The sequence below is a fragment of the Pantherophis guttatus genome, chromosome 1, assembly GCF_059756535.1.
Source record: "Pantherophis guttatus breed Tessera chromosome 1, ASM5975653v1, whole genome shotgun sequence".
Classification (NCBI taxonomy): domain Eukaryota; kingdom Metazoa; phylum Chordata; class Lepidosauria; order Squamata; family Colubridae; genus Pantherophis; species Pantherophis guttatus.
This window is the reverse complement of record NC_142063.1, coordinates 297,432,209-297,458,239: the sequence shown is the minus strand read 5'-3', so window position 1 is coordinate 297,458,239 and position 26,031 is coordinate 297,432,209. Positions and strand designations below refer to the sequence as shown.

The following is a 26,031-nucleotide window of genomic DNA, read 5'->3' as shown; positions in this document are numbered from 1 at the left end:
ATCAGTGGCCAACTGACAGCTCAGCAGGCTCCCGATGATATACAATGAAGGGGTCGCTTGCTGCTGTGCACATGTGATCGCAAAGGACGGCCTGTGAGGTGTCTAGCATATAGGTCTGATTTCTTTTGCCCTCCCCCCCCCATACCTCCGTTCGGATTAATTAAACACATGCTGCAGACCCAAGGGCGTGCGCGCACACACGTGCACACACAAGGGTTTTACCTGCCCATCCACTCCACGTTTACAATATATGTATATCTGCGGTAGGAAGGAGCTAAAAAGTAGCTGGAAAAATACATCGATTAAGCCCTGCTCCCCTCTGCTCAAGCTGGGGATATTAAATGGTTACTTTCTGGCAGGCTCCAAGAGGCTCTCAAGTGATCTTGAGACCGGTGCTCAGGTCTATCCATATACATTTCCAATCTCATGGCTCATAAACTATTAGCAAAAGGATTTCATTATTCACCTTCTGCATCCTACAAAGACAAGGGGGTAAAAGAGACTCCTGGTTTACAGTTAGAACCAAGCAAGGTTTAAATCTCAGAGTGCTGAGGAGGTAAGATGCCGATGTTTCAGCTTTTCTTTTTCTTCCCTAAGTCTATCTATCTATCTATGATTCCTTCAGAGGGAAGGAATGCTGTACGAATGGCACTCCTTCCCTATGAAGGAAGAACTTTGCCTTTTACTTATTGGAGACACAGGACGGGCTCTGCAAGTGGACCGTGTCACTGATCAAAAAAAGAGCACAAGAAGCTTAGGCAACTATCACTAGTCTTCCAGGACTCTGACTGACCTTGAAGGCGTGGATCTGAAAGATCCTTCCATGCTGCAGAAGTCTTGCCTTCAGATTATTACTGCGAGGATAATTGTCCAGGAAGCCAAGCCAGAGAAGTGGGACTAGGAGGTAATTGGAATGTCATTTTAAGGACTCTAAACTAGCTCCGCTGTGCATTTGGATTATGCCATTTCTGGGAAGTAATTGGTTTGTCTTCTGAGCAAGAATCAGCAGCTAGGTAGAAGATATTGGGAGAGGGAGGGGAGAGGTATCTTGGATGCTTTGATGCGGCTGACATGAAGAATAGGATTGTTGACCTCTTCTCTGTTTCTTATTTCAAAAGATTAGCATTGAGCACAGTATTTCTGTATTTGTTAGTTAGCATAGTCCTGCTTGGGTTCCTCATTACTGAGACTGATTTGCCTGATACAGAAAGAGAAGGCATAATTCTGTATACCTGTCCCCAGAAAAATTTTGAGACACATCATCAATTCACAAAAATAGGATCCTAATGATAAAATACAAAAGGAAGTCCTGTGCAAGTTATCCACAATTTTAATCTTCCTTTTCTTCTTGTACCTTGTTACATTGCTTTTAAAATTGTTGCAGGGATCCTTAGGAAGGTTTAAAATAGAAAAAGAGAAGGAGAGATGTATTAACATGTAACAATTTTGACACCATGCAACAAAATTATTTGAGTGAAGTCTCAGGTCACTTTCAAGGAACAGGCCAATGTTCTTGGCTGTTTAATATACATGGTGTGGGAAATGGTAGGAAAACCCACAGCTAAGAGCTTGAGTCCTAAAGAAAAGAATCCAAATTACTACTTAATATATGTGTGTATATGGTATGTTTTGAGGGCCAGACAGATAATGGAATAAGGTATTCTTCAAAGATAGAATTTAAACTTTATATAATAACCTTCTTTGAAGATAGAATTGGATGTAATTTAGAAAGATCAAGAAAGGGAGGGGAGAGAAGTAATGATTTTATGTGCATTACTGCATTTTAAAAACCCCAATAATTATGTTATTATTTACAATTAACAAATAATTGTAAATCCAGTTATTAAGTGCACTAGGGATTATGTGCAACTCAGTTTTTGAAATCACCTTGACTTGAGGAACATCTGCATATCAAATATGTATAAGTCCCACTCATCTTTATCTGATCTGAGAACAGTAAAATACATTGAAAAGGGTTCCATGTATATTATCCTTTGTCTCATATATTCACTTAAACAAAAAAAAAAAAAGGTTTTGTATTGGATAATTGGTTGAGACTCAAGTCCTAAATTATGTCCTAATGTTACACAGTTCCCAACAAATTCATATGGAATTTATACTCAAAGAAGAGGGCTTGGAACAGCAGCCTCTTTGCCAAGTATAATGACCCCAAAGTTGGATCAAGATTAGGACTATATCTGGGCTGCAAAATTCTGGATGACTACTAGATGGCAGCAAAGAATTACAGAAAACTTATAAAATCGGACAGGACTTTTAGTAATTTCTTCAACACTTCTCTGCACTAAAGCTCCATAAATTGACAGAAGGTCTGTCCTTGAGGTCTGCCTGTCCAGCCAAAGTAAGAGGCAAGGACAATCTCTATGGCTATACTTCATTCCTGCTCTAGCTGTATTGTTCTTCTGGTCAAGCTTGTTTACACACACACAAACATACATACAGCTTAGATTCAACAACATGAGGGAAAGCAGCGGAAAGATTAGCAGATTGCAATTTATTAGTTAATTTATGTGCAGCACGCTGGCTAGCTTTACCCTAAGGGAGAGGTGGAATTTGTTTGTCACTCCACATTCCTTTTTTGAACCCTACTGCCAATTCATCCCCAACCTGAAAAGTAAAACCTTTATGCCCATTTTTGTGGGGCAAGCAACACAATGCTAAGTAAAAGCCTTTCTTGGAACCAGCAGGGGTTTTTTTGCAGCAGCAGCTTTACCCTATACTTCCCTAGACAGATTTTTATTGTCTTTTTGTTTTTATCCACATTACCTAAGCAGCCGAAGCACATTCCAAATCACAACTAGTTATTGGAGTGTATAACTCGGGAGTTAAATAGTAACTGTTCTTGGAGGTAATAAGTAATAAAGGCTTCTACTTCATTAGAAATGTGTGATTATCACCCCCTTTCATCTACCTAGAGGTTTATCTGCACACCACAATACTATTGCAAGCCATATATTTGTCATAGTATTAAGATGCAGAATTAATCAATTGTTGGTGTAATAAGATTCTTGTGGTGATAACTTGACCATAGATTCCAAACATCGTAAAGGATTATACTTGTTCTTTTATATATAAAATCTGTGTTTTATTTATTTCAATTTTTTCTTTTGTGCCACTGCCAAATTGTAAATTGTTAGGTGTAATACATATTTACATAATAAAGTAGAAGAAGAGAGAGAAAAGAGAACAGATCTCTCTTGATCTGTCTCCCTCCCTCCCCCCTCTCCCCCCTCATCAGAAATATAACCTATCCTCTTTTTCACAAGTAATGTACAGTTACATTCAGATCCATGGCACAAATTAGGGATCTGTCTTTGTAAGTCTCTGTACAGGAAAATTCCAGGATCACCCTAATATTGCAGGTTTTAGGGGCACAAACTCACCAGAGATCATAAATTAATCTGCCAGAGAAACAGAGTAAACACACCTGATATCCAAGGAGAGACAAGTGCTGTTAAGCTCCAGCTGATCCCCCATTTGATTTACTTCAGGTTATTAAGAGGTATGCTGAAGTGTTTTCATGACAAGAAAAAAAAAAGAGTCAGCAGTTTGATTTGGGAAGCCCTTTGTTGCTGAAAATAGCTGCACATTTAAAAACATAGGCATTTGTTGTTATTGTGGGTATTTCTAACGTGTACCCTCTGCTGCATTGCTCTGGCTCATCAATTATTGTCAGCAGTTAGCTCGTTTTTGAGACAGTGGCATGAAGTTCTTTAGACAGCCTGTCCACTCCAGGCCTTTAGCACCTGCAGTTCAGCCACACCAGGAAATTCATCTTTGGCAAAGGGTTTTGAAAACACTATAAAGTCAGCAGCTCTGATTAAACTAGTCATCTAGGAGAAGCATCTGTTTTCCATGGAGTCCCAAAGTTACATTGCATCACAGGCCTCCTGTTAGATCAGTGTCTTGCCATTCTTAGAACGCAAATTTTGTCTCAGCTGAACATATTTGCTTTATTGCCAAATGTTCATGCATCAATACAAGGCATAGCTTTAGATTAAAATACTTTGTTTTCTTTTCAACTTTTTAAATTTTACCCATATCTTTATTGCTTTCCTATAAAAATGCATATATCCAGGAAGTACAATATTGAACATTTTTATCATATAGATATGCTTAAAAAAGGGCCCTGGTGGCGCAGCAGACTAAAGCACTGTTATTAACATCAGCTGCCAGCAATTACTGCAAGTTCAAATTTCACCAGGCTCAAGGTTGACTAAGCCTTCCATCCTTTCTAAGGTAGGTAAAATGAGGACCCGGATTGTGGGGGCAATAAGCTGACTTTGTATAAATATACAAAAGTATGAAGACCATTGCTTAACGCATTGTAAGCCGCCCTGAATCTCCGGAGAAGGGCGGCATATAAATTAAATCAATATATATATATTGTGCTGCAGCATAGAGTTGCTGTTTGTCAGCAAGATACAAAAAGCCCAGAAACTTGTGAATGAGATTTCACAGAACTAGAGCTGTAGAACATCTTAGCTTACGTAGGTAAAACCTGGCTAGAAAGAATATGCACATAAAAGCCTATGAAAAAGAAACACACACACACACACACACACACACACACACATATATATATAAGTTTTCACGGGTATGTATGTGTGTATAGTTAATATGCATATATATGTAAGTTTTCACGGATATGTATGTGTGTATAGTTAATATTTTGGGTTTCTTCCCGTGTAATTGTGGATATATCCCTAAAAGGGATTCTGTCGAAACGTCGCTTCTACCCTTTTAGGGATATATCCACAATTACACGGGAAGAAACCCGAAATATTAACTATACACACAAATATATATGTGTGTGTGTGTGTGTGTATGTATATATATGTATATATATACATATATATACATATACATATACATATACATATACATATATATAAGAGGCGATAGACATAACGATCTCCGGAACGTTTAAAATAAAAAATTTTAAACTTTTAAACGTTCCGGAGATCGTGATGTATTTTTCAGTACAATCTTGAGGAATGATGAACCTATTCCATTCTGGAATCTAGGGTTCCAGCAAGCTTTGAGAGAGAAACTGCCAAGGACATTTTCATTGAAAACTTACAATAGGGAGAGAAGAAATATCTCCTACATCTTTCAGAGACAAATATAGATGCTTCTGAGACTGGATTTGGGGGCTATTGGTACCCAGATATTTCTTTACTCACTTTTTAGCCCTTAGAAAACACTATATTTCAATCTTATCTGTTACCCAGTTAAGCATCTACATAAAACTATTGGGTGAAATGAAACAGACTCAAGTATTACACAAAAGCTGCTAATAATTTAAAGAACTTAGAAGAACTGCTGAACTATATATAGGGGCAATCACAAGGTGGATGAGGGCAAACAAACAAATTTAATCCAGACTAAATTGAATGGCAAATCTTTGATTGTAGAATATGGTTTATAATTTAAGAGAAGTGGAGTTCACTCTAAAAGGTCAGTTTAAAAGTACTCTAAGCATTAATATCTTTATTGTAAGCATGGGTAATATTAGCACCCAGGCTTTTAATCAATTGTGCCTGTTCTTCCTGAAAGAGACACATCTTGCATCAATGGCACATTTATATTCAGGTTTGATTACTTGTAATGCAATCAGTGTGGAATTCCAAGGGATGGCAACTTTGATGTGGTAGTAGCGTTATTCTTGCTGGCCAGTTCAAAATGACTTAATGAAGCTAACAATAAACTACAGTGAAGTTGATATTGAGAAACAAATTGCTTCTCTGTTGTTCTTAAGGCATGTTGTAAGGACATGGTTAAATCATTTAGACATGTTTGAATCCCAAAAATAAGGACCCATGGGGTGAAAACTGTCCCTCTAGTTACTATTACATTCACAAGTAGATTTGGAAATGATTATATTGCCAGACCAAAGTTATAAGAAAATCTGATCCCTGTTGAGGCCAGTATTGATAGAGGAATTTCTTATTTTACAAAGGTGCATACAATTGAAGTATGGAATACAATATTAATGATCCAAGGAAAACATTTTAAAAGCAGAAATAAAGCATATTAAGTTAGATGTTTCAGGGATAGGTAAAGTTAGATGGACCAAGATGGGTCAGTTTAACTCAGGTAATTACATGATATTTTCAGGGCATGAGAACATTTGAAGGAATAGAATAACAAGGATGTTCAAAAAATGGCTAAATAACTAACTAAATAAATGATATAATGGTATGTGGGAATGACTTTGGGAGACAGGGCAAAGGGCCACATGATAGACAACTATCATGTAAACAGTAACTTCAGCCACAGAAGCAAAAGGGGCCTGAGAAGCTACCTTCCCTAGGTTTCTGAAAAGTAAAAATAAAGGGATAAGTGATTTCAAACTTATTACTGTAACCTCAAATTAAGGGCAGTGTGGTTTGTGGAAGACTCATGAAACTGATGGTTTTTATTCCTTGTCTGGACTCCATGGAAGGGCTTAGCTATAACCAGTGGTGGGATTCAGCCATTTCGTACCCTTTGGGAGAACCGCTTGTTAAATTTCTCAGCAGTTTGGTGAACTGGTTGTTGGAAGAAATCATTAGGGCAAAGATCCGGTTGTTAAATTAGTTGAATCCCACCACTGGCTATAACCAAGTAACTTACAATATCGTGTCTTTTAAAATTTGCACATATTCACTGACTATCAATGTTGCATAGGTATATATATTAACTACAGATGCAGTGGTAGAAGTCATTTACTAAATCTCATTTGGACTGGTTAAATGCTGTATTGCAGGAGATAAATTAAGAGAATCTTACAGAAAATGTCCTTGCAAACAACTGTTTCAAATTATGTAAATTCAGATTCTACACGTAGACCTCGCTGTACTTAAAATATCAGGAAAAAAATGGCTATAGAACAGAAAACAGATGTTGTAAAGGTAGCATCCAATCAGATGAGTTTCTTCCAGATGCAGATTGTAAAACAGACAATGAACTGCTGGCACTAAAAATATAGGTTAAACATAGTAGATTAATGAGACTTAGAGGCTATATAATTAGAATATAAAATCAATCTAAGGAATAGATTCAGTATATTTAACTTATGTGAGAGAACCCAAGGAACTATGGAAATGGATAAAAGAAGAAAAAATATTGTCAAAATTTCAAAGAGAATAAAATCCAAGTTGCTTTCAGACAATGTATCAGCAATAGCCAAAAACAGATAAAGGATGGAAGCCTTCGGCAACAAGAAGGATATATAAAAACTGAACACAGACTTCTGCCATCCGGTAAGAAAGGATGAAGAAATAAAGTTCAATCAAGAACAGCAATTAAAAGAGAAAAATAACAATAAAAATCACAAAAAAGAAACCCCACAGGTCATTTTCAGATAAGAAAAATCACAGTAAATTACTGCTAAAGTGGAACATTTATAAATAAAAGTAGAAAAGATCTAATAAAGGCAAATGGAATTAAAGGAAGTTGGAAAGACTGCATTCAAAAGTAGAAAAGATCTAATAAAGGCAAATGGAATTAAAGGAAGTTGGAAAGACTGCATTCAATATATAAATATTACTGTACAAAGACTGGTACAAAATGAAGTTGTCAACTATGAAAGTCTAGCAATGGCAAGGTTGCACTGTTGCACTATTTAAAACTGTAGGAGTGGAGTCTGTGAGAGTGCTGATAACTATATGTCAACAAATATAGAGCAAGATTGTGTGGGCTAGGAATTGATAAAGATTGGGTACATGCCAATACCATAAAAGAGAGATGCAAGATAATTTACAAACCACAAAACCAGCCCACTGGTTTTTGGCAAAGTTTCCCCCCCCCTCAAGATCTTATAAAGAAAAATACAGCCATATATTGAGAAATGTTTGCTAAATGAAGAGGCAGGTTTAAGGCAGAGACCAGAACTAACATCTGATGAAGGGAACAAGAGAATTTAAAGTGTGCCTTTGATTTATTGACTTTGAATGCAGAGATCATGTCAGAATGGGGACTATATTAAGACTAATGGGTGTGCCAGAATATCTGATTATTCTCAGTAACCTTTAGAATTAATAAGGAACTACTGTAAGAGCTATGTTTGGGGAAACAGTGTGGTTCAGAACTGGAAAGGGAGTAAGATAAGCATGTGCAGTATGTTGTTCCCACATTTACTTAAAATGTATAGGGAGTTTATGTAAGATGTCAGCTACAATAAAAAATTATAGGTTGAAACACTAACAATTTGACATGAAGATGATACCAATTGCCATTTAAAATGGGAAGTGCAAAATCTGAATTAATGTTAAATACTAAAGAGTACAAAAGTAAAATCAATCAGCAAACTTAGTTAACTTATAGTTTACAGCAAACAACTGAAAGTGATAATTTGTTTTCTTTTGCTTAAGATGGATTGTATATTGAAGAAGTAAATAAGAGATTAAACCTAGGGAGAAAAGCAATTATAAGATTATGAGAAATATGAATACTTCTATGATAACAAAGATTAGAACAGTTAAAAAATGTTATAAAATACACTATGAAAACTGAGCACTGGAAATGAATGGGGGAAAAAGATATTAGAATTATGATATTAGATATTAGAATTATGGAATTTGAATCTAATTGTAAATTCAGTGAGGGTTTGCCCTTAAAGATAACCTGGAAGCCTCAGTTAGCATACAATATAGGAGCAAGAACATCTGTAGAAGCCAGATACTTAGGTTATTATATCAGTTTTGTATCATTAAACTTATTTTTTCCATTTATAATTTCATTTTATTAATAGTGCTTAAGTATTACATTGGCTGCCCATTCACTTTTGTGATAAATTTATACTGCTAATAACAATGTAAACTGTGCAGTCACACTATCAGAAAAACTGAATATATGAATATATACTTGCTAAAACTTCAAAAGAAGCATCCAGAACACTGTTTTCTCTTTCACCAGTAAAAGTAGTAAAGTTAAAAATTATTAGGAACAGCACTATTTGTGGGAAAGCCCTGCATTTCTGGTTTGCCATTTTCTTTCTCCTTTACAAGAGAATTCTAAAAATATTTCAATTCTATACTGCTTTCAAGTGCTTTTATATCATTATACACATGCACTCTATATAAATAGCCAAAAATGATACTTTAGTACAGATTTGATAAAGATGAAAGTGGAAAGTGTTAAAATAATGGTTTTGTACAAGCCTATTGAGACATATGGCTATTTGAAAAGGCAAGGCAATGATGAAGTAAAATATATATGTTTAAAAATCTCTGATGATACTGATTTCAATAGAGGCAAGTCTGTGCTGTGCTTTAAGTATTTTTATTGTATTTATATTAAGTAATGTTGAAAGAATAGCCTTAGGGAGTTAATACTAACATTTTCAATTATTGATAACCTAGTATTGTTTAATCAAATATTATGTCTTAACAAAACATGAGATATCACAAATGTCAAAAGCAGTAGAGAAAAATAAAACATGAAATAATTGAACTTGTTTTACTAATAAGAAATTAAAGATCTACCATTCAAATCTCTAATAGGATTCATAAAATGTACTAAAAATGATACAAAGTTCTAATATTTTAAAATATGTCAGTGAATTAGCGATTAGAACAAAACATACTGTTAGGAATGTCCTCGTTCACTAGACAAGCAGATAAATGTTAGTTTGCAATTAACATATCAGACATATGTCATGATAATTTCCTTGTGAGGGCAGCTCTTTAAGTTTTTGAATAAATTTTATCTCTTTGCTCTGTCTTTTAAAATGGTTAGATTGATACTCCCTCTTTCAGTAAGACATTACATTCAATGAATATATTTATAGATACTGCTAGGGACAGACCATTGAGTATAAGCACTGGAAACTACAGTACTTTAACTGCAACCATTAGAGTTACAAGTGTAGTGCACACTTTAAAGTGCACACTTTATTGTGTGGTAGGCTGCTGTTCAAGAGTGTAGCAGACATATTATATGCCCGTGATGGCAAACCTATGGCACGCATGCTGGAAGTGGCACGCAGAGCCATGTCTCTGGCCATGCCAGCAGTCGCCCGTTGCTCTTCCAGTTCCGGTATGTGCATGCACCGGCCAGCTGGTCTTCGCACGTGCATGTATGCCAGAAACTGGAAGCTCAGCTTCCAGGCGCACATGCATGCCGGGAAACTGCTCTTCTGGTTTCCGGTGCTCCCCCCCCCCGGCGCATGCACTTGCGCTCCCTTTTCGCCAACACTGCTATATGCCATTCTAAATGCCATTTCTGATTATAGCACCTGTTGTGACTTATATACCAAATCTTTAAATATTACAAATATTTAGATTCTAATGTACTATAGTACTTCTTTCTTACAGTATTGCTCAGATTTAAAGATCATCCTAAGGCAAAACAACCACTTCACAAACACAAAGCAGAACACAAAGCTGAAAGACAAAGATCATTTGAAGACAGCAAGGTTCACATTTTGGACAGAGAGGACCACTGGTTTGAAAGAGGAATCAAAGAGGCTACTGTATCTATATTAAAACTGAACAACCTTCCCTCAACATAGAGGGTGGGAGGGAATATGAGGCCACCTATCTCCTGTTTACAATACAGGTCTTTCAGCAGTTCCAAGAAGGCTCCACATGCATTTGCACTCTGATTCAGGTGATTCTTAGGATACAGATAAATCCCCAAGTGGCCTTAAGGACTCTCAGAAGTGCTAATGATTGGATGACTACAAAGAATCAGAATGCTAACTACTGGATGGCTGCAAAGAATATAAATCATTTCATTTCCCACCAGTTCAATTAGAACTGAAGAAGTTTCTTGGGTAAGAAGTGAAACATTTTCAAAAAAACAAAACAAAACAAGAAAGTCCAGTTGTCTTTTGGGAAAAAGAAAAAAAAGTACTTTTGGAATGACCAAACCTTAAGAACAAATGCATAAAAGCCAGAATTAAAAAAACAACAGCCAGCAAATGTTGCCTCTGCAAAGAAACTGAAGAAACAATGCACCCCATAGTTAGTTGCTGCAAGAAGATCACAAATCTTGACTACAAGCAACAAACTAGCAATAATGGTGCCTTGAGTTGAAATACTATATGCTAGTAGAAATACCACTTGCCTGAAAGCAAGAACTGGCTGGAATACAATATAGAGAAAGTAATAGAAAATGAAGAAACTAAATGCTCTGGGACTTAAAAATTCAAACGGACAAGTATCTGCCACACAACAACCAGACTTAATAATTTTTAACAATAAAGAGAGAAAAGTCTGGATAGTGGTCATTGCAATACCCGGAGACAGCAGAATAAAGATAAAGTACTGGAGAAAATCACAGAACATAAAGATTGTCAAATAGTAATGGAATTACTTACATCCTTTGTTAAGACCTTTAATATTATTAAACAACAACTTCTTCTTATCCCTGATTCTTGGGAAAGACTGGATAGATGGTCAAAATGCAAAATCCAGTTTTAAAATCTGGTTGACAGTGTAATCAGCCATTATATCACCATCATATATTTTTAGTTTTATCACAGAACCAAATATAAATTTAAGATTAGACATTTATCTGCTGACTGTTGTAGTTTGGAGATTTATAAAAGTTCAAATAGTAAATGAAATACAAACAAACATAGGAAAATCCTAATATTGTACTTATAACATTCTCCCCTCCCTTAGTTATTCATAAATAGACTATTGACATTCACTGGGTTAAAGGACTCATGTAGTGATTAAGTTTGGAAGGCATAATTGTTCTTGTCATGCAAACTCTGCTTGCAGTCAATATATTTTTATCATATACATTTTAATCACATATTAATAAACAAGAAAATGTGTTTTATTGATGGCTGGATTAGATTATTGACCAACTCAACAACTCTCTACACTGATTCAGAAAATATAAACAAGGTCAGCATGTAAAGATAGGGTAAAGTATGTCAAAGATGTAATTTCACTTAGGCCTTTGTATGATTTATTCATTTTCTATGCAGTACTTCAATACAGTAAATAGTTTCAGGCATATGATACAATACAATTCTCTCTATATATATTAGGTCATGGCAAAGAAAAACTAAAGGATGAACCTGTACTAAACCTATACCTATACAATAATTTAAAGTAAAACTGCCTTACAAAGGAGTTACTATTTCCTATTCCACAGTTTATTAGAAGAATTTTGTGGACAATACCTAATAATATATTCTCTCCCTTTCAAATGTACCATATCCATGCACATGTCAAAGGAAAAGTGTGTCTGGATATCTGTCCCTATATATTTTACTACCTTTCTGGAATTAGAAAGAAGAATGAGATCTGAAATCCAAATCTCATCTAGCAAATCATTTTTTTTATATAAATAATCCAGTGCACTTTTCAAATCTTATTTAGGTTAACTTCAGATATTAATTTAAATATCTAATAGAAGTGTTACTTGATTCTGTACAACAAAGTCATATACTTTAACCTGTGAAAGACACCCAGAGATTTTTTCTTCACTTTCCTCCCCAAACTCTCAAAAGCAGCTTGAAGGCATAACATCTTTACTTCTTCTAGTTTAGAAACACAGAACAAGAAATGAAAACCACTGTCTGATCCTGAGGTAACAAAAGACTTCCATGCCCACTCCAAGCTAAAGGGAAATAATTTAAATCATGTGCAGCATCTTATATACACCCTTAGTTTACACTGAGTACTTTTGTCTGGTGGCCTATCCAAAGCTCCCAGTAGTTTTGTTAGTGGGGAAACTGACAAACAATTGAACTACCTTTCCGACTGAAAAATTTGCTAGCACAATTGCAGCCTAGAATCACAGAAGTGTAACAAGACATGAGTTTCCAATAATGGTAGAACAGGTTGTCTATAGGGTTCAGCATAGAAGAAGGAAAAGTCAGCTATGTTTGTTATCAAAGAGATCACTCTTGAAATTAAATCTAGTCTGTTACTTGCTAGTTGGTTCCCCACCTCTCTGTCTCTAAGAGTCACTACCACACAGGCCATTTCATCAGACAGGCCTAGAACTGATTTTGAATGGATGGTAAGTCTTTGCGTGAAGATGTCCAGAGTGGTACTAGCTTATTGTTTGTTATAAATCAGGTCAATAATGTAATTAAGTTTTTCTGAACGCTATAGATGGATGTGCATTTCTTAAAAAAAATGAAGTGTTTTATTTCCATTTCTGCTATATATGTAAAGGGCTATTAATTGCTACCTATATCAAGATTCTGTTAAAATGGTAAATAAACCTTTATGATAATTTTGATAGAATGATAGCCACTAACATTTTATTTTAAATAACATTTTGATGTAGCGATATTTGAGAAAAAGTAGCTCAACTTTCCCAGTTCTGTTTTTTTCCCCCTCAGGTGGCTCTTGCTAAGACATCCATTGTAACAGTTAAAAAGATAGAGATTTTCTATATAATCTTGATGATACTGCTATATAATGTGTGGGCCACTAGTCAAGGCGAACACTTAAGATCTTTATATACTAAAGTAAGAAAAGCCTTGGTGTAATGACAAAGAAAGAACTACCAGTGTAGAAAGTTATTAAACATTACCAGTAGCCCAAGGGCACTGTAGTCTTGAATGGAGATCTTTAAAAAGGCAGAGGTGCAGAGAGAAATGTGTACTCCATTAATACCATGAAATACAATAAGAAGGGAACTCAAACATAAATGAAGAGCTGGATTGCACTGCACATTGCTACAATAAATATTCTTCTGACAGAAAACAAAAGGTGAAGCAGAAAGATATCTATGCCAAATGTAAAAGAGAAATCCATACATTGGCTAAACTGTTCATCCTTGCTAGACTGTGATCCTTATAATGCTGCCAAGTGCACTGAGAGATACTGTGTTACAATTGCCAGTCATATATGCTAAAGCTACCTGGAGGCACCATTAACTGGCACATTTCTCCTTGCCAGAAGTTGTCAAAAGTTTTTATTTGTTCTGGCCAAGGTATGTCATTTTATGGCTGTTATCATGTTCATTGGGCTGAACATCTACTATCCCAATAGGCAGGTTTGCACATGCCCCTTATGCTTTCATTAAAATCAAATGAATAAATAAAAAGAAAGATAAGAGGCAAGTTTGGAGAAATAAATATATAGTGAAATCGTCATTTATAAAAGAACCACACTGATTTATCCACTGCAATTTCTGGAAGTGATATTGGAAGCACAGCTATAACTTTACCCATGGCAAGGAAGAAGGGGCATATCTCAGAAAATGGATGTGATGAAATACAAATATTTTAATGCTCTTGAAAAAATAAAAACCAGAATAAGTTGAAATATGTTGAGAATTCAATCCTAGGTAGTGGTAGATGGTTCTATCTGAGGACACAAAGAAAAAATATCTGCTGCGAACTTTGTGAGGCAACAGCAAAGACATCCAGCCAGTAAACACTCAGCTCCATCCAGTCACCCCAAATTAAGGAATTACAGAGTCATAAAAAGGGAGCGTTTTTTTAATGCTAAAATTTTTTGTGGGTTAATGTTGGGATCTTTATGTTGGCCACATTTGCAAATGTTGGTGTATATTCTGGCTGCCAAACAACAAATGTAAATATAAAGAACTTCAGAAGGATCTCTTCAAAATAGATAAATGTTCAATGAAATGCCAAATGGGATTCCGTTTCAGTTAGTGTAAAGTGATGTACATTGAGATAGAAAATACTAAGTTCACCTATACAGTGATGTAATTAAATATCACTAACCAAGAAAAAAGTTGAAGGATCATTTTGGGTATCTTAGTGAAGATATCTATTCAACATTAATCTGTGTTACATTTGCACCTGGAAGAGTTTACATAATTTTGGTGGTCAAATTTGTGTGTTTCTGGATTGTGTGCCCATTCTATATAAGCAATGGTTTGAACATTTGGGATTCTTTAGCTTGAAAAAAGTACCAGGGCCAATAGTTATCCAGTGAAGTTTATTGGAAGAAATTTTGGAACATAAAAAATTATAATGTATTATTATAATATAAACATATAACCAACCTGAGGAGTTCACAAAAATTGATGACCACGTTGATAGATTTAAATGGCAATTGGATAAATTAATGGCAGATGTGTTCATTGTGAGCTATTAATTTTTCAATAGATTGTCTTTGAACATGGGAAAATGTGCAAGACAAAGTGGTAGAATGAATACTTTTGATGAGAAGCTTATGATACTCTAAGATCTGACATAATCATTTTTAGTTCAGCATGCATAAGAGAAGAGATATTATCTAAATTTTGCTTAGATTTACAAATAATGGAACAATTTCTTCCCTATATGCATATAAAAACTTCAAACAAACTGCTAGTGTCAAACACAAATATATTCACACCTGTGATAAGTCTGATCTAAAAATCTTCAGATCATTCATATAAAAATATTATAATGCAATTCTTATAAATTAAACAAATGAATTTACACTAGATTGTAAGCATTTTTTAGTTTGTATTTTTACTTATTCAAATTGGATAATCAAATCAGATCAATATAAAAGGGATGCGGCGGCTCAGTCTAAGATGTTGCGCTTGTCGATCAAAAGGTTGGCAGATCAGTGGTCCGAATCCCTAGTGCCGGGTAATGGGGTGAGCTCCCATTACTTGTCCCAGCTTCTGCCAATCTAGCAGTTCAAAAGCACGTAAAAATATGCAAGTAGAAAAATAGGGACCATCTTTGATGGGAAGGTAACAGCGTTCTGTGCATCTTTGGTGTTTAGTCATGCCGGCCACATGACCACGGAGACATCTTCGGACAGCGCTGGCTCTTCGGCTTTGAAACAGAGATCAGCACCGCCCCCTAGAGTCAGGAACGGCTAGCACATATGTGCGAGGGGAACCTTTACCTTTATGATTCAATAAGCCCTCACTTTAATCAATTAATGCGAAGAAAGCATGTCTATTAGAACCAAATATCCATTAAATGCACTGATGTTTGCTAAATTGAAGTCTTGTAAATCAAGAGTTTACTATTGTTAACAGATAAAGCAAAAACAACATTAGTTCATGCATGGAAATGTCCAAAATTGTCTGAATTGGTTTGGAGGCTTCAGTTTAACAGTCTGAATTGATTTTCTGATTCCATTCAAAGAATTAGTTCACTTTGGAAACACAATCAAACTGCTTTTGAAGAGAATCTGCAAACTGAATATTCACACAGAGCTGGGGACTGGATGGAATTTCCGTCATCTTTGGGAACTACTCGAGTTTTTGAGCTGTGATAACATACCTGGCCACTGATTTAGAAAAAAAAAAATCTTGTATTTTATTATGTGTAAAATAACTGATATACATTATTCCCAATCCTAAAGATTAATAGCTTGATTTACAAAAAAATGCCTCTGTTGAAGACAGATTATAGCCGTGATGTCATTTCAACCAGCCAATCAGATTAGTTTTCTGTCATTTCCATTCAGCTTCAGGAATCCTAGAATACTGAAGAAAACTATCAATTGGTATATTCCATGTTTTTTAAAGCAGTATTAACAGTTAATACATATGATGATTAGGAATATGGCTCAAGAATTCTGGGAGTTGAAGTCCACAAGTCATAAAAGAGCCATGGTTCCCCACCCCTGGTTTATATAAAATTATTTTCAGAAACTAAAATGGTTGCTTATGATTTCTTTGAAAGTTAATCAGCCACAATAACCCAATTTAAGAAGCACCATTTGTAGTATATGTATTGGCATCTCTTTCTTCTGGATCCAGATCCAACTGGTCTATTGTGGTTTGAATTTCTGATTTGTGACAAAAATCATCCCTATTAACTTTTGTACAAGAAACTAGGTCTGATCATAATATAATTATTGAATTATTTATATTCTTAAAATATCAATTAATGTTCAACAACTGAGAAATAGAAACTTTGAAGATCCCAAAACATTTTGGTTTTATGAAAAATTGAATATTTAAAAAAGACCCAGCAAAAGCCTAAAATGAAAGAAATATGTTTCATTCTTACATCCCAAAAAACCTCCTTAACACATTAACTGTCCCTGTTCTGTCACCTGTTTTAAAGTTAACAAATGCATGACATATAATAGAAGATTTATAAATTTAAAAAACCACCCCTTTTAAGTAATATTCTTTAAATCTTACTTTTTGACAGTCATACTATTTGCTCAGTAACTGTAAGAGGCGTATTTTTTAAGAAAATTGTGAATAAAAACTGACAAGCTATCAGGGGAATCTGAATGCATAATTGATAGGGGCATAAATTAATATGATTAGGCCTTTATTGGGCACTGTTACTGCAAGACCTACAAAAGGGGCACAGAATAAAACATGGCTATGTTCCCTGTGCTGATAGGCATCAATATGTAATGCATATTATCTCCAGCCTTCTCATGAAGCTTGCTTATGACAGCACTCACCCTAATTGAAATTTTTATCTTTCTCCTGCATACAGACAGTTCTGACTAGCAGCTTGCATGGATACAGAAAGAAAATCTAAATGACCCCAATGAAGGTTTCTTTAGAGGTATGGATTTTAAAAAGGAATCCACACAAGTACCTTTAACATTTATGGTTTACCTTATCCTGTTAAAGATGATGCTAGTTATGCTTTCTATATTGGAAAAAAAATACTCAAGGATGTTATAGATTTCTGCATAAAATGTATATTCTGCATTCATAATTTTGATTAAAATTATAATTGCATTTGCATTATATTAATCTTGAAGGGTTGCTGTGAAAACAGAGACTGCCATTATGAAGGTGACCAAGCTGAAAGTTAATGCAGACAAGATTGAAATAGTTTTCATTTAGTAACAACAGTTGGGACTAGTGAAGTAGTCACTAAGCGAAACTGCAACTGTACTTATGAGCCTACTTCAGTTTTCTTTTGCTTCACAGACCTTCAAAGATCAAGCTGTTATATTTAAAGCCTTTCATGAACATCAGTATCTTCAGGAACATTTTCATTCAATTATCTCTATTTATCTACCTGATATGATCACATAGGATTTCTGGAATCTTTGGGGTAAGCCTTTTCAGTTGCTGCTCCTTTTTTTTTTTTTAATAGTATTCTTCTGTAGTGGAGTATGGCTTTAGGAAATCTATTAAATTCTGACTTTTCCAGCAGGCCTGGGGGATGTACATGGCATGAAGTACATCATGTTTCAGTGTATTTCAAATCAAGTATGACCCACTGGAGTCAAATGACAATTCACTCCAGTATTTTACCCAGAAACACTGGAAGCTGACTCACACAACCCCTCTGTCCAGCCAGAAGATATCCAACAAGCTACTGAGGAAAAGCAGAGGGCAATCACAACTAATGCTTCTGCATATGATGTAGCTGCACTGAAGACATCCAGCTATTGTTGTGGCCAAAGGCAAAGAGAAGTCTGATGCTACACGGACATCTAAATTAATGATCTGTGGAATGTCAAAACTGAAAACCAAAACAAGCCTGATGTACCTGGAGAAGAAGTATCAAGACTGATCAGGAACATTCATTATTGGACTGGACTGCACTGGATCATTTAGTATAAGGAAAGTAGAAGATAACCCACTGGAGACAAGAAAATCATAGAAAAAAAATAGAATCGCCATCATTATTAAGAAAGGAGTCTCAAAGACAGAGCTCAGATACAAGCCCCAAAATGATTGAATGATCTCAGAGCCCAGTGCAAGCCAATCGTTATTATGGTGATCCACATCAATGCTCCAATCACAGATACAGAGGAAACAGATGCAGAATGGTTCTACAGCAGTGGTGAAATCCAGCAGGTTCTGACAGGTTCTGGAGAACTGGTAGCGGAAATTTTGGCTGGCAAATACCATCTCTGGCTGGCCCAGAGTGGGGAAGGAATGGGTATTTTGCAGTATCCTTCCCCTGGAGTGGGATGGGAATGGAGATTTTGCAGTATCCTTCCCCTGCCACGCCCACCAAGCCACACCATGCCCACCAAGCCACACCACACCCACCAAGCCACGCCCACAGAACTGGTAGTAAAAAAATTTGGATTTCACCACTATTCTACAGCCACCTGCAGTATCTTATTGATACAACCAAGACTTCATTATTTATTATTTTATTTATTTTTAAAATTTTTATACCGCCCCCTCTCCCGAAGGACTCGGGGCGGTGAACAGCCAAGATTAAGAAACATCCAATACAAACATTAAAATGCATTTAAAACAAAATTAAATCCAATGGCTTTCCCCAATTTAAAACCCCTTACCCATAAAATTCACCAATAAAAATTCTAAGCCATTTCATATTGACTATAGGAGAATGGAATGCTAAAATCGGAAGTAAAATAGCAACAAAGAAATGTCATGAGTTGATGGAAAAAACTGTGTTTCTCTTTAATACCTTTAAGGGCCTAGCCCTTACCTTATTTGGGGAACTGGCCCCCTTTTAAGGTCTCAGCGCAGGGGTGAAATGCTCCCGGTTCAGACTGACTCAGGCGAGTAGGTAGCGATGGCGGCAGGCAGTTCGGAGAACCGGTAGCAAAAATCCCTGCCCCGCCCCCCATGCCCAGCTGAGCCGCGCAATCATCAGAGGTTTTTTTTCTTTTAAATGCCTCTGACGAGCCAAGCTCTGATGAGCCAGGCTCTGACGATCCCAGCTGAGTTGCCTGCCAATCAGGCAACTCAGCTTGGATCGTCAGAGCCATTTAAAAGAAAAAAAGTTTTTTCTTTTAAATGGCTCTGACGATCCAAGCTCTGACGATCCCAGCTGAGTTGCCTGATCGGCAGAGGGTTTTTTAAAAACCCTCTGATGATCAGGCAACTCAGCTGGGATCGTCAGAGCCTTTTGAAAGCATTTTTTACATGGTTTTACATGTAAAAAATGGTTTTAAAAGTTAAAAAAAATTGGCCACGCTCACCCAGTCCCATTACCCCCCCACCAAACCACGCCCACAGAACCGGTAGTAACAAATTTTAGATTTCACCACTGTCTCAGCTGAAATAGAAGCTAAGGAGACATGAAAGAATAGAAGAGTCAAAGGAGAAAAAGAAAGGGGATGCTGAAAAAGATAAAATGAGAAAAGTGCATAAGGTAACAAAAGAGTGGCAATTGCTGGTCGGTGCAATATAGAACGAAGGCAACAAAACGCCACATCTGACGTCAACTGACATCCCCTTTGCAACCCAGATATATGCTGGCAAAGTGAAACCAATGGAGCCTAAAAAGACTTGGGAGATTTGGCAACTATGATAAAGCTTCCCAAAGTCTCCATCATAACCAGGCTTAGATAACCCATAAACAAATGAGATCCTGGGTCCTTAAAGATGACTCCGAAGTTGGCAGTTGAGTGTGGTCTGAATGTAGGCATTTTGGAGAATTTGGGCAGTGAAAACTAAGATGTATAGGGACACTTTTAATGTAAGATGGTCCTTAATTGCTTGTCAATCCAAGCAGTTGTTACTTTAAAATTAACAAAGACCTGGCAGTTAAATATTCAATGATCTAAGATATACTTATTTCATTTTTAAAGTGATATAGTCAGAAAATGGACTCTTTGACACCAGAAAATAGGCACAGCTTTAGAGGGCTCACTTGGTGGTTCCAGAGCATTACCTCTTCTGCTATTCACCAAAGAAAATGATCAAAGTTATAGGACCATTCAAAATATGCAAGTCCAGAAAGTTTTTTGGAAAATCTACTCAGTGTTAATATTTTCACTCAGTAAAACCTGCCAAGCAATTTAACACAGTGACAAATCCATAATATCAAAATGAAAGATTTTTACATGTTAGTTAAATACTCTAAATGAATCCATGCTTTTGCAGGCATCATTTATGGAAAATTGCTGAGTAAATCCTTTGGACTTTATACCATCACATTCATCCTTGTTCCAACTAATGTAATTCAAGCACAGTATTGATATTTCTCTCCAGGTTTTTAAAGGAGGAGGAGGGGTGGCCCATCAAATGCAAACTGGTGGCTAGGCTACATTTGATGCAAGTTTTATATTTATCTTCTCATAGAAGTATACAGAAGATGTACTTAGCCATATTGATCTTTGAGGAAATATAGACAAAATAGATAATGTGAAACTTTTATTGTCATTACTGACTGTTATATAGGATCTTAGAAAAAAATAATAAAGCCATTTAACTAGATTTGTTGTAATACTTTTGCTATGTTACTACAAAGGAATTAACCTGCAGCTGCCAAACTAATTTCCCTGGAGCAGCACATTATAATAAAAAGAAAACTGTATCAAAAATAAGTGGTTTAAGAAGGTTGAGGTATATTGTATTTAAAATGGGAATACGTTAAATAATATATCTGTACAGTGGAATATCCTGCAGAAAAAGGAAGAGAAGGTAACATCCATTTCTTTGGTAAAATGTTTTCAAACAGATTCTAGAAAGATGAATCTCCTTTTCAAAACTGGAAATTAATAAGGGAAGAAATAGTAATAGATTACTTAAATAAAAATAATAACTTTGGTGGACATTGCTATATATTAAAATGTATAGCATTTGAATTTCCTCGAATTTTAACAGTCCAAATAAAGGCAAGTTTATTTCCAGGATAACTATAAAATTATAGTTACCATTTTTTGCCTTTAATGACATTCTTCAGTTAATTCAAGCTGAATGTCCCAAGGTCAACGGATCTTTTAGAATTAAAGTGTTCTAAAGGTTTTAAGCCTATGATCTCGTGGAAGCTTAAATCTACACATTTGGTGGGTGCTATGTTGGGGGAAAGCTAGTTTAAAAAGCATAGACTACATGTTGTTTTATAAACATGCACAAAGCAAATGCAGCAATTCTAAATAAATGTGTAAATTGGCTTCATTGAAAAATAACATGTTTAAGGCATTATGGAAGTAGTTTATTTTGTTTGATTTGTAATGATTTTCTCATAAATTGCTGGAGATTTACTATTAACAAGTTGTTAGAGAGATAGGAAGATACTTATAAAAAGTTAAATCACACATATTGTTTGCATCAACCTTTAGTGATCAACCTTTATTGTTTCAGTAGCTCTATCAGAAGTGTAGAGACTGAACTTTGGCCCTTGTCCATTTAAAGTACAGCTCATAAACCTTCCTTCTTAATGGATCAAATGCTCAAAAATGATAAATAACATTAGAACATGTTAAGATGTTTAAGCATTACTTCCATTTTTATAAAACTTACTGTATTTTTTGCACTATAAGATGCACTGGACCATAAGACCAGTACGCTCCCATAGAGAGGGGCTTCTCAGGTGCTGTCAGCCAAACAGTGTTGACTGGCGGCCCCCAGGGAGAGAGCCTTCTCTGTGGGGGCACCTACCATCTGGAACGAGCTCCCCCCGGAGATACGGAGGATCCCGGATCTGCGCACGTTTTGTCGTGCTCTCAAAACATTTTTATTTCAGCAGGCTGGCCTGGCTTAACTCTCCCTTTTAAAATTTTAAATTGTTTAATCTGTTTTACAAATTGGGTGTTTTAAATTTGTTTTCGGCCAAAATATTTAATAATTTTAATGGACTTTTAATGTTTGTATTATCTGTGTTTTATCTTGGCTGTTCACTGCCCTGAGTCCCCCGGGAGTAGGGCGGCATAGAAATTTGATAAATAAATAAATAAATAAATAAATAAATAAATAAATAAATAAATAAATAAGACGCAGATTAGCTTTAGAGGAGGAAAAAAAAATCTGTCTCTGTCTCCCAGCATCCATTTGACTAGCATCCTTGCAACAAACAGCAAACAGCCTAGTCAACTTCAGCACATTATTGCAGCCCCAGCACATGGCTCGTCAGGGCTCCACTCCTTTGCACCCACCACCAGTCAGCTGAGTTGAGCTGCTGCCATCGGTGGGGAACAATAGAGCCTTTGCTGCTGAGCAGCTGATTGGTGGTTGGATCGGCCTTTCGGAATACCGCTGATCAGCTGTTCTAGGGATCAGGTAGGGATTGCCACTGCCGTTGCCTATTGATGGGAGCGATCCTTGCCGCCTAGAATAGCTGATCCACAGTAATCCGAGAGGCTGATACAACTGCCAATCAGCTGCTTGGCAGCGAAGGCTCCAGCATTCCCCAGGGGCGACGAACAGTGGCACCAGTGAAAGGTGGCAGTTGTGACAGGCAGCGGTGAAGGCCACTGCCACACCAACCCCCTCCCCTCACCACAATATTAGCTCTATAAGATGCATAGACATCTCCACCTACTTTTTTGAGGTGGGGGAAGTGCATCTTATAGTGCGAAAAATACAATAATAAAGTGCATGTGTTGGTGAGAATCTCTATAGCAAAGTGATCAGAGAGCTAGACATGAATCGTATAGTACTGATTGGCCATGGAACTATAAAATTCATTAGGTGGCATTGAGCCAATTACTGCTGTTCAAAATCCAATAATTTTGGAAAAATAAAAACGAATGATCTTACAGTAGATATGCCAGTCAGAAACAGGTAGAATGCAATTATAATAATATTAGCCATTGACATTGTTGACATTTTTTAATATCTCAAGAAGAACCACTAATCATTTTTAAGATTAATTTAATAAATAAATAAACAAATAAAGCTATAAATAAATAAATAATCTGAGTATGAAGGATGTGATGGAAATGAAGCATGTTCTTATTAATGGTATTAAAAGCTATGCGAATTATTTTACTAGTCTTAATGACAACTGTGAAATGTTTATTTAAAAAGCAACAATAAACTGTAACTTGTCAAATTAAACTAATCATGTTCCAGACTTGTATAACAGCTGAGAAAGATATATCAGAGCTAAACTGGAATTATTTTAGCAAACATATGTTCCCAGACCCACATTTGCTAATATGAGCATATGTACTGATATGGCACTTGTAGAGAAATTAAACAAACAAATAAAAGAAACTAGTGAATCCGTTGCAGAGCTTCTAATCATTCCTCAAATAATTGGAAGGCTTTTTATTGTGGTAATTTTGTCCTGAAAACTTTCGTCCCGCATATCCTTTCCATATCAGTCCCACCCAGTGGTGGGTTGCTCCCGGTTCTGTCCGGTTCTGTAGAACTGGTAGTAAAATCGGCGGGAGCCCTGCCTCCTGCCACTACGTCATTGTGGGTGATCTGTGCATGTGCTCCCATTGTGAACTGGTAGTAAAAATAAGTAGAACCCACCGTAGTCCCACCGTTAACATAACAACATTTGAAAAGGTTTGGATACTTACTGTTTGCTTCTCTTATGATTGCTTAATAGAAAGAGAGCACAGAAAGCTGTGTGTTTTCCCTTTTGTAGAGCATGCAAACTTGTGCAACTGAAGTGAACAGCTACCCCTATTTAGTTGTTAACCATCACAGCATAGAGTCTTCTCGGCAATATTATAGGTGGGGTGTTTTAATACAGATAAACAGCTCCTGAACAGTTCTTATAATGCATGAAGTGTGAGGATGGTCATGTTCAGCATTCTTCACATTTATTTATTGTCAACCACCATATTTATAGTGACTATTAAATGGTGAAAAAAAAATCCCCATCCGTCTAAATGTTTGACTTCCCTCTGTCCTTTTTATGATATCTCAGAAAAGTGATGGACTGATCTTTTCCCATGCAATTTATCTTTCTTTTTTCTTTTTCTTTTCTTTTTCTTTTTTGTTCCAAAAGAAGACTCCCTTTAGGGTGCTTTCAGATATCATATTGCATTTTTTAAGTGCCCCTTGCAATGAAAGCAGTTCTGGGAATTTCTATTTGATTTGCTGTTTATTACCTGCACAGCTGCCTTGGGTAGTCCTTGAAATTAACAGCAATCTTACATCTTGCCTTTTGAGAAAGTAGCCAATAATCATTTATATTTATAGCCAAATTGAGCTCCTTCATTAGTGGCAGGCCACAATTTTAAAAACCAGAAAGAGCTAAAAAAAATGACTTACAGATAAAATCAAAAATATCCCAGATATTTCATAATGCCATTCCAAGCATATCCATGGAATTGGTCTATGACTATATCATGATCAATAGTATCAAAATATTTTGAATGACTATGCATGAACTCAGGGGAAAAAATCATGCTGATCAGGTTTTCTCCAAGACACATACAGCATCCTCTGAAGTACATTGCCCCAAAGTAGGAATATTTGTGACAAGGTGATAGTAGAAAAAATCCAATGGATTAAGGACAACTTCTTCAGAATTGCCTCCTTTAAGATGCCTTTTGGGGAGCCTCCTATAACATCAGGCATAGCCAAGAATTTTGAATATGACTTGTCTAACTTACAGTAGTTAGATTACATTCTACTCTCTTATTTACTTACCTGATTGAGAAAAACAATATTATGTACTGTATATTCAAATAAAGGACACAACTTATGTCTGTCATAATTTTTGCAAGAATAAACAGGTACCATTTATAACTTCTGGCAAAAGAAAATAAGAAAAAGGCTATTACTTCAGTTAGAAAGGAAACCTAACCTTAAACCTAATTCCTACACTGACATTAAAACTCAAAAGTGTAGCTGAACTGGGCTTAATGATTTTCAGATGTAACAATACTATGATATATGAACTGCAGAATAATGATTACTAGCTAACATGTTTTAAAGTTTGTATACATTCCACCAAAGCAGGCAAAGGAAAGGTTATTGTGTTTATCATTGCAATCTCAATTTATCCTACATCTGTTGAAGTATGAATGGACAACCTGCATCCGAACTGCTCTTAAGTGGTCCAAACTCTAATTTATTGTGTCCCTTGGCCTAATTTCCAGAGATAAGGTCAGACTTCTGTTAAGAGATTTTTGTTTTCTCAGCCTCCGTCCTTCTGTTTCTCCCATAGTTTATTGTTCGAAAGATAGAGATTAAATGTTGTGAGAGAGAAAATTAGAAAGAAAATGAGAAAATGTCGGAAAGAGGGGGAAAGTAGTGTTTCTAAACAAACATGAATGTCCCCTGCCACTTTTGCTCTGCCTGATCTAATGCTAGTTTCAGCCCTGGTTAATATATAGACCTAAACAGATGTCACCTGAAGGAATATGGTTCTTGGTTGTCAAATCTATCTGAAGTACAAACATTATAATTTAATGGACTTCCCAGGAATACCATTCATTGGTCTGAATCCAAAATCTGTACAGCTAATTCTGTATGCTCAATGAGACATTTAAGTTGTTAATCATCAAACAGAGCCTTCCAGTT

The 26,031-nt window shown here is 36.0% G+C and overlaps 1 long non-coding RNA gene across 1 annotated transcript; it reads left to right on the top strand.

Moving 5' to 3' along the window:
- The first annotated feature begins 807 nt into the window (after window positions 1–807).
- Window positions 808–18,799, top strand: LOC132711987 (uncharacterized). Its single transcript, XR_009622688.2, has 4 exons — window positions 808–904; window positions 4,129–4,257; window positions 17,366–17,437; window positions 17,812–18,799. It is a non-coding gene; the product is annotated as an uncharacterized LOC132711987 (long non-coding RNA).
- Window positions 18,800–26,031: the final 7,232 nt, after the last annotated feature.